The sequence below is a fragment of the Manihot esculenta genome, chromosome 6, assembly GCF_001659605.2.
Source record: "Manihot esculenta cultivar AM560-2 chromosome 6, M.esculenta_v8, whole genome shotgun sequence".
Classification (NCBI taxonomy): Eukaryota; Viridiplantae; Streptophyta; class Magnoliopsida; order Malpighiales; family Euphorbiaceae; genus Manihot; species Manihot esculenta.
In genome coordinates this window covers 8,221,516-8,231,429 of record NC_035166.2, presented here as the reverse complement: position 1 = coordinate 8,231,429, position 9,914 = coordinate 8,221,516, and the positions used below count along the sequence as shown (strand labels likewise).

The 9,914-nt window shown below is 31.1% G+C and overlaps 1 pseudogene; it reads left to right on the top strand.

Moving 5' to 3' along the window:
- The first annotated feature begins 468 nt into the window (after positions 1 to 468).
- Positions 469 to 7,811, top strand: LOC110616726 (annotated as a pseudogene).
- The last annotated feature ends 2,103 nt before the right edge of the window (positions 7,812 to 9,914 follow it).

Here is a 9,914-nt window from a genome sequence, read left to right as displayed (position 1 = left end):
TCGATACAAAAAAATTATGAATAAAGATACCCATTTTGCATTTCGTAATGCATTAATAGAGTATTTGTGAGAATAATATACGAATTGAAATGATCATATAAATTAGCTTATATTTTTTTATTGATAATTTAATATGTATGAATTTATTTTATTTTTAATTTACTAATTAATGTTTAATTAAGGTATATTTATAATTAATGTTTAATTAATATATTTTTATAATTAATATTTAATTAATGCATTTTATAATTAATATATTTTTATTTATTTATAATATAATTAAATATTTAAATATTAAATAAAAATATAAAATATATAAATATTTGGAGTGAATATATAAAATTATATGAAATTTTTGAGTAAAATAAATAAATAAAAATAAAATAAATAATATAATATTAAAAGGAAAATAAAATCGGAGATAATGTTGCCTCAATTTTATATTTTACATCAAAATATAATAAAAAATGATGAGTAGGTTTGGAGACGGCCTCATACTCTCATTCATCAAAAGCCCGTAACTACGGATTCACTGAAGAACCTTCTTAGATTTTTTTTTCCTTTAAATTTTTCCTTTCTGGAATCAAACACCCTCCCCTCCATTGATTAATCGTTTTCCATAGAATCCCAAATTTACATATACGGCATTGATAAAGATAACAGTGAATTAGTAAGTGTGCTTAATTTTCTGTATTTGATTTTGAGGATTGGTCATGAAACGTGGATACTCTGATTCTCCGTCAACCTCTACTTGTGATGGCCCACCTAAGTCAAGAGTCAAATGTACTCTCGAAGGTAATTTTCTTTGTTGTAGGATTATTTATTTATTTATTTTTATTAATTAGTTGCCTTTTGAACATGGTTTTGTGTTTTACAAGATTTAAAGTTGGAAAATTTTCTTTTCTTTTCTATTCGGTTGGATTTTGTTTTCTCATATAAAGCTGATGTATCAGTTGGTTATTTGGTTAATGTTGAATCCTAGTGTTGGGTTTTAGGTTGAAGTAGCTTCAACTTTATTTTTTTTTTCCTGAAACTGAAAGAATTAAAGTTTCAGTTCATAGTTCCATATTTTCAAACATGTTATTAAGGAAAAGAAGGGAATTTCAATTAGTTAGTTACTTGTAGCATGTCCAAGTAATTAAAAATTTAAGGCTGAACCTTTGCAGTCTTTTTTTTTTTTTTTTTTTTTTTTTTTTCCCTTCTCTTGCATTTTATCAGATATTCATTGGACTGTGCCTAGTCGTATGTTTCAAAGCTGAGGATTTAATTATGTGGGCATAGGTGATGCACATTTTTCTGAGGATTTTGTTCAGAAGGTAGCTAACCATTACAGTGCAATGACAAATCAGACTCTGGAAGAACGAGAAGCGAGTCCAATTATCCATTTAAAGAAACTTAACAATTGGGTATGCCTGTGCTTAACGAACACCTTAAATTGCGGTTATTAAACAACTCAGTCACATAAATCTTCTGATTGTATAGACAAAAAGTGTCTTAGTTTAACTTTATGCTCGCCGAGGGGATGCTCTTCTTGATCTTGCCTGTGGCAAGGTGAGTCTAATCCTTTGCATCAATTGTATTATAAGTTTAATATATTTCTCTGTGTTTTATTAGCATTCACTTCTGATATATTTTTGTTTGCCAGGGCAATGATCTAATCAAATGTGATAAAGCAAAAATTGGTTATTATGTTGGCATTGATATTGCTGAAGGCTCGGTAAACAGATAAAGGCAGTTCATGTATTTTGTGCTGCTTTTCTTTTTCGCAACTTGTGGACAAATTTGTATTTACAGGAGGCTGAAGTTTGAGCTTTAACTTCATATTAGTTGTTTTAATACACTATGATGCATTTGTTTGGTTCTTAAATCTCTAATATTCTGTTGTGGAAGCTTTTATCACCTGTTGTTTTTCTTAACTATTTCTGCTGTTACATTTTAAAATTTCTGTAATCAAATCTCTTTCCATATTGTTTAATTTTGAATTATTTGTTTTTGATATTTATTGTAGATAGAAGATTGCCGCTCACGTTACAATGGTGACGCTTATCACCATCAGCGTTGCAGAAAGTTCTCTTTTCCTGCACGCCTCATATGTGCGGATTGTTATGAGGTAATTGGAGTTACTACAGCTAGTGTATTTTGCCATAGTTTAATATTAGTTACATGGATCATATGTATGGATTTTAACAGTTTGGTTGTATACAAATTCAAAAAATTAATATATCAACTTTTGATTTAATGCTGTAAGTAACTTGTTGATGCATAGCTGAGATTTATGTTCTGTCATCATATTCAGGTTTCCTTGGATGAAGTTTTGGCAGATGATGCTCCTTTTGATATCTGCAGTTGTCAGGTGAACCAGATGTGCCTTCTTGATATCTATTTCTGTTATTGACAATGTTCCAAGTCATTTGGAGTCTGGAGTTAATCACAATGCTAGAGATTTGTTAACAATAGATTATGTTACTGAATTCATAGTCATTCTGAAGAAATGTCGATCTTAAGAATTTTAAGCCATGTCAAAGAATTTCCAGCAGATTTTGAATGATGTAGCATATTTCAATTTTGATTTTTCTTTCCAAAATTTTGAAATTCAAAATGTTGCTTATGGTCATCAATTTCTATTCTTATTTAGACATATGTTTCATCTAAAAGGATACAACATAGACAGCAAAATCTTGGAACTGTGAGGCAAACATAGTATCCAAATTATGTGTTCCATATGGAATGCCCTGAAGCATGTATTATTTCATAGTTACTAGATTCTCTCATCTCCTTGAGAATCGTGTTTTGCTTACTGCGTGCCAACACACCATACTTTTGCGTCTCAAATCATTGGGAGACACGATCTGAGTCACCAAAATAGAGATTCCAACAAGAAATGAAAAGATGGAAGAAAAGAAGAAAGAAAAATAAATATGCATGTCTACCATAGCATGTAGGCACACGGAAAAGAAGAGAAGGAGAAAGAAGAAGAAAGGCTATAACAAAAGAAAAATAAAAAGAAGAAAACACATTTTAAAACACAATAGGTGGCAATGTTTACTTGGGAGTATAAATTACTATCTATTAGTTAAACTTTAAAATATTTTTAGAAAATATAAATATTATCAAATTATTAGTCATATATTTAACTATTTAAACATCATATTATATTGCATAAACATAATTTACATGCCCCAATTTAAATTGGTTACCAACTAAATGTACCACTAGTAGAATTAGTATACCTATTAAGTTGACCCCTACATATCCTATATTTAATTAATTGGTGTACCATATATCAATATCACGATTCAAGAGTACCACCATGATCCAGGTAATTATGCATTATGTTTCTAGTCTCTGCATAGGAATAGGATTGGTAAGAATGAACTCTTTGCTTTTCATCTGCAAGCTTATTCTCAGTAACTTTTTGCAAATTTCTTGAATTCTGTGTGTATGGGTACGTTCTCATGTGCATGTCTGCAGAGTACTGAAGCACAACACTATATTTTGCAGTTTGCTCTGCACTGTTCCTGGTCTACTGAGGCACTTGCTCGAAGAGCCTTGGCCAATGTATCAGCCTTGCTTCCTCCAGGAGGCATCTTCATCAGAACAATGCCAGATGCTAATGTTATTGTAAAGAAGCTTAGAGAAGGTTTGTCTTCTGCTGTTTAGATATGTTATTAGTTTGTCTGAATAAATGCTATAAATGATCAAACATTGAGACCTATAATGAAATATGGCAGCTGTTCTCTTTATTTTTGTTAGCAATTTTTAGTTTACTCTCTGTCAAGATGACAAATATCACTTTAAAATGCAATACTAAGTGTCATTTCAGAAAAGTCCCCCTATTTTCCTGTCTGTGAAGCATACTGTTAACCTTACTTCGATTACTTTTGGGTGCGACTCATAAACAAAAACTGGACAAATCTAATGTAATGATACACTTAGTTGATTGAAATTTGAAAAACTTGTATTTGCTTGAACCTGAATTTGATTTTGTTGATGTGTTTTTGCATACGTAATTTTATCTGGAATGGGTTCTTACTTTTTATGAAGGTTGGGGCTATTTCCACAACTTGAATGGCTGATGCCGCAACCTCACAATTATTTTGGCAGCAACTGGACAAAATTTCCCTCGTTAGTATCTCCCAATTTATCAGTTTATCCTATTCATCTATTGTTTCTCCCTACCAGAGTCTGAAGGCAATTCACAAGTTCTCATGATTGCAATTTGACCAGCCTGATTTTAGATGTTGGACTGCAGCTCTTGTATGCTAATGGCATTCAAGATTCTGCCTAGAAATGTTGAAGAGACTCTGTTGATGGACCTTAAAAAGCAAAGCCATTAAACTGCCGATTTGTTTGCTTTCAGATCTTGGAGGACTATTTGGAGTCCTCTACTAGGATTCTTGTATTAATTCTTGCTAGAACTCCTCTATGTTTTTTGGTTTTACTTGTTTCAGTTTATGTTTTTTGTTAATAATTTATATCTTTAAAAAAATTAATAATTCTATAGCGTATTTGATAGAGCAAGGAACTTTGAAGTGCAAAGGAAAAGAAAACAAGGAGTATTTTTGTGTTACTAATTAATTAATCAACCAGCAAACAACCTTAGTGAGAATAACTCTACTTCTACGTAATGAATACAATAACCAAGAAATTTTCAAACAGTCCAAAGAAACATCACAAGAAGCTCATGGCCTGCTACAAAGCCGAAATAACAAGGAAATATCCTGATAGAGAAAAACAACACCAGAAGACCTCTAGCAAGAGACCCTCTAGTTAATATGCTGAATACAAAATAACACAACTTGTGCCTTTCTCTATTTTCCTATCCCTACTTGTAAGCTTCTGCACATGTTATTCTGTTATGTACCAGGTCCAGCTGGCTTGGCCACTAATTCCTCTTATTTTGCATTTCTAATTAATGAATCAACCTGGCTATACTTCATATTCCTAACAATAGTTTAAATTCTATACTTTAAAAATAAATATATAAAAAATTTATAGATATTGTTATAAAATATATGTTTTACAATTACTTATATAAACTAGTTTGTTGATGAGGATTCCAGCACATAAAATCTGATCCACATGGGTTTGTTTCTTAAACCCAAATCCTTCCCAAACCCCTTTTTTTAGGCTTGGTTGGATTGGGTAACCAAAAATACCCAGGCTATTGCCATCCCTAGTCCTAATATCTTTGATCTATCTCAGTCTTCATTGTGATTACTTTCTTGCTTTGACCTGATGAGGATTAAAGATTCCCATTATTGATGGAAGATGCAATTTTCATATGCAGCTAAAGGACTAGCCTTTGGTAATAGTGTCCACTGGATACGTTTTGATGAAGATTACTTTGAAAAGGTAAACTCTTCTCTAATGTTAAATTTATGTAATTTTATGTAGCCTCTAATCTGATAAGTGCTTTGTTTTGTGGGCAGAAATTTAAATGTTCTAGCCCTTATGCTATCAAGTACAAGTTCCACCTGGAGGTATTTCTCTGTTTTCTGTGTATTTAGTTTGTTCTTAATTGAACATGTTCCTTGTTCATGTGATAAATTGGTGTATAACTTGTATATTGTTTTTGAGCAATTGCATTTATTATGCTTTTGTTATGTGGTAGCCAAAAAGTTATTATGAGCAAAAAATGATACTGTCTTGGTTTTCTATTTTTTTTTCCCTTACCATCTTTCAATGATAGTTTTTTGCAATTCCAGAATACTGTCGACTGTCCTGAATGGATTGTCCCTTTCATGGCGCTTCCAGTGAAGTCTGATTTAAGCAGTATTGTGAAAGGCACGCCTGAGGCGCAAGGCACACCAGGCGGCAGCCCTAGCGCCTGGGGTGGCCCCAGGCGGGCGACGTGCCTGAGGCACTCTCAGGCGCGCAAGGCACAGGTGAGGCACGGCCATGCCCTTCGAGGCGTCATCATATATAAATAGCTCTAAATTTGCCCTAGACTTAAAACTTTAAGACATAGCAGCAGCACAGCGGCAAGCAACATCCGTAGGAGAGAGAGAAAAAGAGAAAAATAAAAGAGAGGAAGAAAAAAGAAAAAAAAATTATTGTTCTCTTTTTTTAGTTTATCATTCTCCTTCCTTTTTTTTCTCTTTTTTACTTTTTCTTTCTCTTTCTCTTTTTCTCCTTCTCTCCCATCGCTGTTATACTGCTGAAATGCTGCTGGAATGCTGCTGCCCTTTTTTATATTCATTTTGCTGATGGCTGCTCTTCCACAGTTCCATCATTTGCTACCAACCTGCTGTTTCTGTCTATTAATGTTTCTGTTTTTTTTGTTTTGTACTTTATGTTAATTTTCCATAAATTGTATATATATATAGATAGCTAGTTTGGCTAGCAAATAAAGATTATAATGTAGTATTTGATTATGAATTTGTGATTGTAAACGATAAATGTGAATTGTGAAGATTGAAGAGTAGTTGATTTTATTGTATGATGGAGAAACTCGGCTTTTTTTTAACTTATGAACTTTTTATCAAATAAACAATTATAGTATTTGATATTTGATACTTTACATTATTATATTTAACTTTAGATTTGATGTTTGGTACTTCATTTTATTGCATGTAGCTTTATATTACTTGAATTTTAATGAATTATTATTATTATTTTTTGCACCTTGTGTTGCTTAGGCGGGCTCTTACGCTTTGCGCCTAGATTCCAAACCCTCTTTGTGTCTTAGTGCGCCTTAGAGCCTTTCACAACTATGAATTTAAGTATTTTTATTGTTCTGAAGCAAGTTCTATGGTTTTTAATTGATAATGCTTCAACTTGAAATTTTTGGATTGTTAATCGGCAAACCTTGTCCTTTAATTTTCTTTCAATTTTTGCAGTATGATTTGGAGCTAATTTTTGTGAAGAATGGACATGAATTTGTTCAAGAGTATTTGAAAAAACCAGAATATATTGAATTGATGCGAAGGCTTGGTGCTTTGGGTGATGGTAACCAAGACCAGAGTAAGCTCCTTGCACTTTGCATTTGATGATTTCTTTTATTTGCTTGGTGTTTGGATGCTGAGTTCTAATTCTCATACCTTAATTTAGTTTTAATTTGTTCTTGTTTTGCCGTTGGACATCCAGGCACATTATCTTCCGATGAATGGGAAGTAGCTTATTTATATTTGGCATTTGTGTTGAAGAAGGTAAGCATGTCACATCTCTTAATAAATTCAAGAGAAATTGTATTCCATCATATTGGGACATTTGAAACAGCAATGGTTTTCTTATGGGGTTACTGGTTGGCAAAGGTTTGAGGTCAGTTTTTGTGTTTTTCTCAGCGTGGCCAACCAGACCGGACTAAAACCAATGGCAAACGAGACAAAGGGAAGATGGATATTTGAAAGGACGACATTTTGAAAATTGACAGTGATATAATTAGACAAGCAAATACATAGGAGGATCTGGCATTCATGGGGTTAGAGCAGAGAAGCCCCCTTAAACATTCATGTGACTCGAATTTTGTAGATTCTTATAACAAAATAGATCAGCGGTGCCAGTTCTACATGTACATGACATGAAATATAAAATTAGTTGAGGAAGGAAAATTGAGTGATGGCAGTGATTTGGTGCATGAATAGCATAGCAAATTTCATCTGTAATTTATCTTCTTGTTTTGAACTGTAATGAGAATGGCGTTGAGGCAGGCTCTTTGCCAGGAGTAGGCGATTGGAATAGCTGAAGTTTTAGTTCTGGAGAAAATGATCAATGTCATTATCTTAAAAGTGAAAAATGGACGTTTTTTCTCATATAATTAATTGAAATACGATCTCCAGGATTGCAGATTCTGTTGGATCGATTGCCTCTCTGCTCATTTTATTTAGAGTAAAATATAGTTTAGCTACTGAAGTATAAAAAAATTTTCACTTTAGTCCCTGTACTTTTAAAATCTACCTATTGAATCTTTAACTTTTGGATAAACCTACACATTAATACATATATTTTTAATATGAAATAACTAAATCCTTAAAGTTTGGTAAAATTTATAATTTAATTTTTTAATTTAAATTTTATTTATTTTTTATAATTCATTTTAATAATTTTATAAATTGATTCTTAAATATTATAATCATTTATAAATAAGTACATATAAATTGATCTCTAAACATGATAGTTGTTTATAAATAAGCAGAATCCTTAAAAATTACTAATGAGTAAGCATATATAAATTTACAAATTGATCCCTAATTATTATACTAATAATAAGACCTTATGGCTTAGAAGTTAATAAATAAATATTTAATATTTATGAATAAATTTATATATTTTATAAATCGATTCTTAAATACTATAATTATTTTTAAATAAATTTTATACTTTTCAAATTGATCTTTTAATTATTTTACAAATAACTCATTTTTTAGTTGATATCAAACTAGGGTTGAGCAATTTATAAATTTTAACTAAAAACTGAACCCAAAGTAAACCGAACAGAACTGTCTACTCATATATAAACAATATTACAAAACTCTACATACTCCACTTCATTTTTTAGCCGCCTCTAACTCTTCCGATTTTCCGATTCTTCCTACCCTCTCTCCATCTCATCCTTCTTCTTCTTTTTTTTTTTTTTTTTTTTTTTTTTTTTTTTTTTGTTTTCATTGCCCTTGCAACGCGGCTGCTCCTTGTCACCATTTTTCCTAGTGACATCGCTCACTGAGCTTGTGCTTGCTCCTTTCTATGCCGCCCACTACAAGTTGCGACTGCTTCCCTCCCGACGTTGCTCACTACAACTGCTCCTCTTGATGCTGCTCGTTGCGGCTGCTCCTCCTAATGCTACTTGCTCGGACTGCTTCTGTTGACATCGCTCATTGCGGATGCTCTTCATCACCACGACTCACTACAACTCATAACTGAAGTGTGTATCTGTGTTTAGATCTAAAAAGTTGATTTTGTGTAATAAATATATATTTTTATCATTCCAAACAGAAAGACGATTATACCTGATAAATTCTCTTGTCAAATTATGAGCTGTTAGAGTAGCATTACGATGAATCTACCTAACAGAAATATCAAATCCTTGCATAAGATAATGTGACAAAAATGACCTACGAGATAAAGTTCGAATAAGATTTTAAGACTGATTTCGTTGATTCTGAAAACCCATAATAACTAGTAAATTTCCATTGAATATTACCTTTCGAAAAAACAACTGAATTAATAAAATTTGAAGAAAAGCTAAATATATAAATAGACCCATGATTCTTCTACATTAATAAAAAACTTCCTCCCAATCCTTATTTATTAACTGAGAAGCAAATAAATATATTTTTATAAGTTTTTGCAGAGACCATATAGAATATAATCAGGTGTGCAAGATATACATATTAGACTTGTTAAAAATTTTTGCAACCTTAAGTTGTACCAATCTGAATTTGATATCCCTACAGAACTAACTTAAAATAAATAAATAAATATTTATTTAATTAAAAATTTTAATTAATTATATTAATTAATACTGTCAAAACTGATTGTTCAGTTCGATTCGGATGAACTTGATCTCAAAACGAGTAGTATAAGAAAAAATCCATTAAAAAATAAATTTTTAATATTTTAAATGTAGTTGAATTTAGTCCACAGAGAGCCTACAGATAGATACGAATAGCCTGTATTTTTTTTTTAAAATTTGAATTGAAATTAAAGATACTAGTTAAATTCACACTATTAACTAGAGTTATCTATTATAACATTATAATTAACAAATAAATTTTAACTTTATATATATATTTTTTTCTGTCAGTCCAACTAAACATTATAATTATCTACTTTATATTACGTATTGACAATAATTAATATAAAAAATAATAAAAAATCATAATTTTATCAATTTTTAATTTAAAATCCTCAAATGAAAATAAAAACACCTTTAACATATAATTAAAGTAAAATCTAGTCAGAATCTATTAAAA